This window comes from Paralichthys olivaceus, chromosome 14, assembly GCF_024713975.1.
Source record: "Paralichthys olivaceus isolate ysfri-2021 chromosome 14, ASM2471397v2, whole genome shotgun sequence".
NCBI lineage: Eukaryota > Metazoa > Chordata > Actinopteri > Pleuronectiformes > Paralichthyidae > Paralichthys > Paralichthys olivaceus.
The window spans coordinates 9,341,483-9,349,743 of record NC_091106.1 but is presented as its reverse complement, the minus strand read 5'-3'; the positions used below and the strand labels follow the sequence as shown (position 1 = coordinate 9,349,743).

Genomic DNA, 8,261 nt, shown 5'->3' with positions numbered 1-8,261 from the left:
CCCGTCCCTGCAGAGGACAGAGTATATATACGCTGATCCGGGCTCTAGGCTGCACACTTAATGACATGGTTGCAGCTCAGCCGAGCAAGGGCCCACAAAAGGTACACATGCAAAAGTAGTAAAATATCCTGTTTCTCAATTTCACACGTGCATGCAATAGAATATCTTGTGAAGGTTAAAATAAAGTCAATGCGTTTCAGATTCTACTCTCTTGACTAAACTCTTACACAAAAGCACACATGTATTTAGTGTGTATCACAAAACATATTGCAGACCCACTTTCACACACCCACAAGCTCTTAACACAGTGAAAGCTTTAATTACAGAAAGGGGAGCCGCTAAAAGCTGCACAAGTGATCCAAACCTTAAGTATACACTAACCCTGCCCTATACACTAAATATAAATCACATTAACTTGGAATTAAAGTAAACAGAGGGTCTACTTTTAGAATACTGAATAGTAATGGTTTCCATATGAACACTGTCAACAGAGGTTGTTCTTTGACTGTAAAGCACTAGTCGCATCTTATTTAATTTAACAAAACAGGAAACTACATGAGGAAACCCAGGAATGTTAGTCATTTTGTCTTTCATCAAGCTGAAGTGTGTGAAGCATTCTTGACAGAGGAAACATTCATCACCTTTTTATGGTGGCCTTCTGCAGAAATAAAGGAAACAATTTGATGCGCTATGATCTGTTTTGAGGTAAATTAAAACTAAAGAAGGCTGAAAGGTATCATATTGTTATTTACTTAGTGGAGGATGACAAAGCAGAGATCTCAGCTGGATGAATGAGGTGACATTTCAAATGTAGATAGTTCTCTAGTGCAATGTCCATGTCTCCAGTTGTGGAACCTCTTCAATTTAAAGTGTTATTTTTGAGCCAGTAAGACTTTTTATATTGATGAGATCACTGCAATAATCTTTTACTTGTAATCTGTGTTTTTTTAGATAAAGTAACTCACTCACAGGGCTTTGTAGTGGTTGACCACTTTCAAGCTCAGAGAATGAGCAAGCTGCCGTTACTTATTCTCTCACCTGTGTGATAAATTGTAGTTAAGCCAAATGGTGAGAGGAGCGTGCCATTGTTGTGACATTCACTGAGAACAATACATTAAACAGAGCAGCTTTGTGCATTTGGTGTGACCCAAGTTTGAGGCAAAATTGATGAACCAGACTGCTCACAACCCAGTGTGACCTCACTTATCACTTACGACCCTTGACCCGTCAGTCCCTTTAAACAATTCCTTAATCACTCTCATGTTCTCACTGGGGTCATACAACTCTTTAAACAACCCAAGATGCCACATGCATTTGTCTCCTAAGTGACACACACAGACCCTAATTATGTTTGTCTTTTATCTAACCCTGAGATGAAAACTAATGGGGGCAGCTGCACTGTCTGCCCCAGGCTGCTGTTATTCCTATTGTAATGTACTGGTCAGGCAGCCGGTCACATTTGCATTCCTATAGATGCTCGAATCAAAGCACCCCTGGATGACCTCATCGTGGTCAGTGGCTGCTCACGGTTCTTCTCCATCAGCAACATTAGCAGGATCCCAAAAACAAAAAGCACAGGCCATGTGCCCCTATGAGTGATTAGAGGTCAGGGAAGTCAGGTCACAGTTAGTTCAAGGATCTCAAGAGATGAAAAATAGATGCATATCAGTGCCCACAAAATCGGGGCTCATCAGTGACAGACAACCTGTCCACCAGAAACCCCCTGGTATTCATTTCATGAAAGTCAGAAATCATGGGGGAAAACACTTAGAACAAAAGGTCAGATGTTTAGCTAATGGCTTGATTTGCCTTTAGAGTCACACAAGCGACTCAAAGCATAAGGTTAAACCAATGAGTTGATACAGAGAGGACCAATTTGAGTTTTTTTCTCAGCGATTTCTAAGTGAGATGGTTTATCAAATAACTTGAGTGGGCAAGTAAGGAATTAAGGAGATCAACGACTCGCAAAATCCACAGTTGTTTGTTTCAACCAAGATTTTGGAGCCACGGTTCAGTAAATACATTGTTTTGTGGTCCCCCCACAAACTGCTGACTTAAATGTGCCTGGGAGGGATCTGCAATCTCAGGGTTATTATCCATCTTGAGCTTATTAGAGTAGTCTAACTTTTACTGCAGGCTTGATCGCTCAATCATGGACTAATAAAATTACATGACACATGCTGCTGGAAAACAATAACAGTCTAATGTGTAACATTAACAAAATATACAGCTTGCCCTTATTTTAAATGGAATAATCATTTTGAGATTTATTTGTATTATAGTTTTGATTCCAAACTGATAAATCAGTTTTGTTACATGAGCTAAGTAATAGCTGTAGCCGCTTCTACATCCCACTTCCATTGCTCCGTCACCATAATAGCCAGATTGTACAGTAAAGGGGATGATTTACAAAATCTAAGCTTATTCATCATTTTGTTGTTAGAAAAATTAATAAAGAATAAAAGCCCATTGTTTTAATGGTTTAATATCTTGCAATTAGACTAAAGCCAAAAACAACCACGCATTCAAAACAAAAGTAAAAAAGGGAAACTTGCTGTTCCCTCTCCCTCACATCCTGTTGCACACAGCTTGCACATCAAACAGACCCATGATTTAATGGCCTCTAAATGCTGAGTAGTGGAGTGCTGTGGTCCGACGGCAAACCAAGGATCAGGGCCTCCCACAAAGTCTGCACTTTTGCCTGTGTGTGTGTGTGTGTGTGTGTGTGTGTGTGTGTGTTATAAAAACAGCACAAACTATTGATGCGCTGATGTGAAGTACTTTCTCCTTACATTTATCTTTTGGCACAGCGTGAATGGTTCACTCACATTCATCTTAATCTCTTTGGCTCTTTATATTCATTCATTCAAATATGCTGTTATTAATGCAAACATGTTTGTGACTATGGTTGTAGTCACTGCGATACATGCAAATGAGCGTCTATGCTGGGAATTACAAACTGGGGACGCTTCTTCAAAGTCAAGTCAACAAACGAGGCTTTTGCCTGCCATTTGCTATTTATTCCTGTACGTTTTGCGATGAAGAAGAGGAGGGGAATACTGACAATCTGAGTCTTTCACAAAAGGGACAGGATGTTTTTGATTTCCAAGCCGTGTTCACCACACGTTCATGATTCAACATTTCATGGGAGGCTCGTGCTAAACCGCGCACGTCTGCATATGTGAGTGTTTGTTCTACATATACCGTGTGTGTAACTGTGAACGTTATAGAGGCTGTGATTACTCGTGCTTTCATATAAACCAGTGCACGTGATCCACACATCTAATGAACAAAAACTGATCCATGGTACTTATTGATATGCATGCAAGCACAGTGACCTAAAGCCAGTGTCTTCCTTCCTCCAGACAGTTGGTCCCAAGTCTGTCATGTGGCTTTGTCGCTCTTAGTCACAAGCACAGATTGATACTTTGAGCTATAAAGGCGCGTAGGGGTGAAAACAGTGTGTCCAGTGAGAGACGTGTCACTGTGAGTGATGTGCTTCTGTGTGTGTTGGGGGGGGGGTTGTTGTCTTCCACCCTCTGTCTCTGACGAGCCTCCCCCCTCTCCACCAGGCCAGGACCCTCTCCATCTCTTCACATTACTCAGTGACCTGAAACCACGGGGCCAAAAACGCCTAACCAGCTCCTCCGTCTTCTTAATGAATCCAATTTTTTGCCTGACAGCACAAGCCGTGCACATACATCCATGGCAATTCTAAATTAACTGACATTAATACAAATTAACAACAGCCAACGCCATCAAGACTGTGCCACCCCACAATGCCGTGACAAAGACGATGTATCTATATCGCTGTAAGAAGACAGCAACTTATTATATAGCCCAAAATGCAGTCAATAATCTCATTTACAACAGGCTATAACCAAAACAAAAGGAGAGGAGCTGATTGGGGCTGGTGCCATTACACTATGAATTATACACAATATGTTATGAAAATATCCATATAATTGACTCTGCTGTATGGCAGCCATTAATTCCTGTCCTCCATTAAGTGGTTTAAATGATCTTGTGAGAGGCCATACATCTCATGATGCCCTTTATGAGATCAACACCACATCCCCCTCAGAACTTAATCGACCCTCAGCCCCATTTGTCCGTGAAGTCTGATGCAGAGGAATAATTATTTCACTCCTTACCGTTCTGAGGGGTCCAGCTTGTCCATTACCCACAGCAGATCTGCAGCATTGCAGTGGGAGGCCAAAGCTCCTCTTCGATCCATTCTCTTCTCTCATTTATGTTAAGCCAGCTTTAAATGTCAGTACAGTATCTGCATGCCAGTGTGGCTCTTGTCTGCAGCTCATTATTTTCAGATGTTGACAGCCTAATCGCATGCAAGTTTAGCCCATTTTGCTAAACTAATGGTTGCTACCGCCAAGTCATACTGAACAGCAAGTAAAGGTTTTGCTTCTGCAGCTCTCGTCTGTAGCTGGCTTATTCACTTGGACAATCAGGGAGGAAACACAGAAAAGGCAGCAACCTCGTATAATCAGCTCATCTGTAATGACCGGAACTGTTTGATGCTGATCGTCAAAAGGCACCTTCTTCTACTTATCACCGATAACATAATTTACTTAAATCACATGTTGTGGCTTTGATTCTTCTGCACCTGACTTTGTTCTCCCGAGGATGAAGACTGAGCAGGTACTACACCTCCGCAGATCTGATATAACCCTTCTGACAGTTTGACCTTCAGGTAAAAGCTCAGTCCATCTCTTCAGAGGATTCCATCCTGCCCCTCATTCACTCAGACATCTTCCACTTCTCAGCTGCAGCTAACACATAGACATTTGCTTAAGGGTGGCAATGTTTTGGTACTCCTCCAAGAGGTGCAGAATTCAGCAGCGTCAGCACCTTTTAGGATTGTAAATACAAGCTGTCGCCATTCGTCAGGGCACCAGAAGGAGAACGCAGACACTTCAAGGCCTCATTATTTCACTGTCGTCAAGCGACTCGACATGAGATCACTGCAGTGCAGCAACGGGATTGCATCCCTTATCCAGTTTAGGCCGACAAAAGGTTATTAACATCCCATGAAGACCTGGTGCAGTCACATAGTTCAGTCACAGTTACCAAACTCTTGTAGACAGAGTCTGGGGAGCTGACGTCAGAGGGTTTAAACACGTGAAAGCAGTTAGCGGGCTATCTCCCGCTTTCAGATGTGTAGGAAAGTGACAGCGGTGTCATCCTGTAACTATACAAGTTATGCACACAACCCTGCAGCGGGTTGAAAGACTGCAGTAAAAGAACCACCACCGCCACCCCGCCTCACCGCAGCATCCAAACGTGCACATAATAAAAGTAAAGAGGAAAAAGTTTGGTGGAGAAGCCACCAGTGGGCCAGGCGGGGTGGAGGGATGTGGGATTAATTAAAAGCTGCTGTCACTGTGGTGTGCTGGTGACACGCAGCCACACGATTACTGAGATCTCTGTGTGAGAAGAATTTGCTCCCACAACTCATTTCCTCCCCACTGAGGGAGGGGGGGTAAAATGGGACCGTCTGTTGAACGAAATACTAAGAAAGAGAGAATCATTTTTCATTTTGAGGAATTCGAGAATCAAAACGGAAGGAAAGGGCTCGGGGTGAGAGAACGAGGATGAGGAGAAATTCTTTTGTTTTTGAATAAAAGTCTCGATCTATTTCAATCGAGTGGTACACTGGGCTGGTGGGAGGGGGAGGTCAGAGGATCTAAGCCACTGTAATCCTAAGCTTGCAGCTGCTTAAAACCTGCTCAAGTTAACACAGGGGATATGTGTGTATAGACACTATCACACTCATGCAGCTTAAACTAACATCTGGCAATGTTACCATATCTAACTTTCCACTTATTCCTTGGGATGTTTAATCTCTTTGTTGCAACCAAGATCTCGAAATAAATATTGAATCACAAAACACGCATGCATGACAAAATAAGACTTGGACATTATTCTTGATCTAGCGCTGATCTAGCTATTCTCTGGTTCCAAGCTGTTCGGCCCTTTCTATCAAAATGTTTTACATCTTTGGGTTTTAGAACAGTGGTCAAACAAAACAAAAACACTAAATTGAAGATGTTGATTTTCAATAAATTAATGCAAAAAATTACACCAATTGCAAAATAATAACATTTTTGAATATTTAAAAGGATCAGGAGTTGGAGCATGCACAGTATAAAGTACTATATTATTTTATATAAGTTAATATACTTTCTATAAAGCCCTGAAACTATGGGAATGATATTTTATTATAATGATGAGGTTCAACAATATAAAAACAGCTATGGTTCTTTGTTTTCTGACAGTTTTGAGATAATAAAGAAATAAAGATCTAATATTTGCATTGCTTGTTGGGACTGATCCTGATATTTAGAAAACCCCAATGTGTTAGCTGCTACCATAGACTGTAAATTAAGATGGACGACTTGTCTCCAATTCCTCCCACTATCAAGAAATGAAGACAAAATACCTTGGATATAACCATTTCACACCATTTTCGTAACATCATACATACAATGCAATACAATAAGAACTGCCTGAAATGATAGAAACCATCTTGGAAAAAAATTATTTAATGTGTGGACGTTTTTGACTTTTTAGTCTGATCCATGTCCCATCAACAAACATAGAGGAGGCAGGGTTACCTATACTGCAACCAGCCACCAGGGGGTGATCGAAGGACTTTGGCCTCATTGTTCGGGATCTGTAATGTTGTGAATTTATTAATACAGTCTATGGCAGTTTCCAAAATGGTTCTTGAAGTTTTAGCATTACATAAAAAATACATTATTGTTGTAAAGAAATTATAATGGTGTAATAATCTTTAATTTGTTCCATCTGTAAAACAAACAGGCAGATCAGGTGGTTTTCAGGATTCCAGCAATTCTGTCTTTTGTCTGTTGAGGACTCAAGTGAATGCATTCATGACCCTGATGAAAAGTAAAATCAAAAGGTGTTGGGGCAATTTAAAAGATATCCCACCTGCTCTTAGTGTTGTCAGAGTGAGACATAAAGCAACCGGGCTGGAGTGCTAAAGGTTACACCACAGCCACAGATGTAATTAACAACAATTCCTATTAGAGGTGATAGCTGCGGTGAAAACAGGATACTGTAGATGAGGAAGACAGAAATGGGGCTTAATAATTCACACTTAACTCTTCCTGTAAGGCAGATAGATTTAAAAAAAAAAATTAAATTAAAAAACGCACTGAGGACGTTTGGAAAATGTACATACAGAATGTGTGACCTGAGTTTGGCAGCAGTTTCATCAGGGAAAAATAATCACACTCACTAAATGACATCCAATTTCCCCCCGTGCTTGTGAGATTGTTCCTTCTACTACCTGAATAAACCAGAGATTGTGAGCACCTCACAAATTAAAGCTCTTCAGGAGTCAGATGAAAATTTAATACAACCAGAAGCTTTAAGGCTGCTAATTATTCATCTCCTTTAATATGCAGACAGTTCATTTAAACAAAAACTTAGGCAGAAGAGGAAAGTTTCCAGTTTCAGAAAACACTGCTGGGAATGCTGGCAGGCCCATTCTTCATTCTCTAATTACGCTGGATTATTATTAGCTGGAGACACAACTGACGAAGAAGACGTACACTGATGGAAGTCGTTGCTCTAATGAAATCAGGAGATGCCAGGAAATTCATGCTGAGGAGATGATGTAATTATAAAGGGTTTCTACCATAGCTGAAAATATACACAAAAAACTAAACATAATAATGAAATAATGAAGAAAGGAACCACGTTATTTATTTTTTACAACGACAATGCTGAGCTTGAGGCAGACACGCTCTTTATGCATACATCTGTCTACTGCATATTTCCTTTGTTTCAGGCCAGAAGCATAAGGCCCAAATGTTCCCAGACTGGTGCTAATGTGACAAGGGTGATGGCTTTTGTGTAGAGTCACCAGAAGTTGTCAATGGCACCACGGGCTCGGCCATTAATCACACAGTCCCCCGGTTGTGTGCATACATGACACGAGGGCAGGGTCATAATGGAGGGGGGGTTGAGCCCTGTAACATGGACCCTTGCCCCGGGAGCCCCAGCAGACTTGAATGAAGAGGTTCCACACATTCATAGTTACCAGGTCACTAATCAAATTATGTTGATAGCCAGGGATAGAACACAGGACAACAGAATTCATTTAGTATCTTTCATCTCTATTCTCTCTGTGTGGGGGCATCACTGGCGGCTGGGATAAATAAGTAACCCCCCCTTTTCTTCTCAATCCCTCCAAAAGAATAGCGTGTCTTGTG

At 41.2% G+C, this 8,261-nt stretch overlaps 1 protein-coding gene across 3 annotated transcripts in view; it reads right to left on the bottom strand.

The window, feature by feature from the left end:
• Positions 1-8,261, bottom strand: part of macrod2 (mono-ADP ribosylhydrolase 2) — a 402,121-nt gene that overhangs the window by 333,699 nt on the left and 60,161 nt on the right. The gene's annotated exons all lie outside the window — the stretch shown is intronic.